At 35.2% G+C, this 1,343-nt stretch overlaps 1 non-coding gene across 1 annotated transcript; it reads right to left on the reverse strand.

The window, feature by feature from the left end:
- Positions 1–390: 390 nt before the first annotated feature.
- LOC118982487 (U6 spliceosomal RNA) lies at positions 391–497 on the reverse strand. Its single transcript, XR_005065559.1, has one exon. It is a non-coding gene; the product is annotated as a U6 spliceosomal RNA (small nuclear RNA).
- Between the last annotated feature and the right edge of the window lie 846 nt (positions 498–1,343).

Genomic DNA, 1,343 nt, shown 5'->3' on the forward strand with positions numbered 1-1,343 from the left:
AATGAGTGTTGTACCTCATCAAAAGCTTTTTCCACATCTATTGATATGATCACATGAGTTTTAGTCTTTGCTTTTGTTTATGTGATGTATTACACTTACTGATTTGTGAATATTGAACCATCCTTGCATCCCTGGGATGAATCCCACTTGGTCGTGGTGTATGATCTTTTTGATGTATTGTTGGATGCGATTTGCCAATATTTTGTTGAGGATTTGAGCATTTATGTTCATCTGCGATATTGCCTCAAGTTTTCTTTCTTTCTTGTGTCTTTATTTGGTTTTGGAATTAGGATGATGCTGGCTTCATAAAAAGAGTTTGGAAGTCTTCAATCCTTTTGGATTGTTTGGAATAGTCTGTGAAAATAGGGGTTAGCTTTTTCTTAAATGCTTAAAAATATGGGATGCTTCACTAATTTGTGTGTCATCCCTGTGCAGGGGCCATGCTAATCTTCTCTGCATTGTTCCAATTTTAGTATATGTGCTGCCAAAGAGAGCACTAAAATATACTTTTAAGAAACAAATAATGTAATGAAAATGTTCTAAATATTCTAGTGGAAAATAAATTTTACTATGAAATGTCTAGTATGTTGCCAAGATCCAAAGAGATGTGAGCTGTTTGTAAAGTGGTGTACAACCATATAGAGAATAATTCCAGGATGGAAGTGGGGTAGGGGCTAATATCAAAGTTTTTTTTAATTCAGAATTTAATAGAAGAGAGAAAAAGTATTATTTCTTATTTTCAGCTTAGAAGAAGTTAGTTACCAGGAAGAATGGTGAGGAAACTAGAGAAATAAAATGAAGTTAACCTGGGCAACAAAAATCAAGTTTCAGTTACAGTTCTATGGGGAACTTGTCCAAAACCAAATACTTTGTTTTCCTCTTCAGAATACCTGAAGATAGTTTTCAAGTGTTTTTAAAGTGATAAACCTTCAAGGTAAGAAATCCTACCTCAATTAATGAATTTATTGCCTTCCTGTCTTCCTCCTTCACTTCCTTCCTCCAAGGTTAATTGGCTAATAGAAAATAGATAAAATATTTTGTAGGGAAGAGGGGACTCTAGTTCACTGTTGGTGGGATTGCAGACTGGTACAACCACTATGGAAAATAGTATGGAATTTTCTAAGAAAACTAAAAATAGACCTGCCTTTTGACCCAGCAATTCCACTGCTGGGATTATATCCTAAGAACCCTAAAACACCCATCCAAAAGAACCTATGCACCCCAATGTTCATAGCAGCACAATTTATGATAGCTAAGAGTCGGAAGCAACCTAGATGCCTATCGGTCAATGACTGGATCAAAAAACTATGATACATTTACACAATGGAATCCTATGCAGCAGA

Source organism: Sturnira hondurensis, unplaced genomic scaffold (genome assembly GCF_014824575.4).
Source record: "Sturnira hondurensis isolate 20B ecotype Veracruz unplaced genomic scaffold, ASM1482457v3 Scaffold0025379, whole genome shotgun sequence".
In the NCBI taxonomy this organism is placed as follows: Eukaryota; Metazoa; Chordata; class Mammalia; order Chiroptera; family Phyllostomidae; genus Sturnira; species Sturnira hondurensis.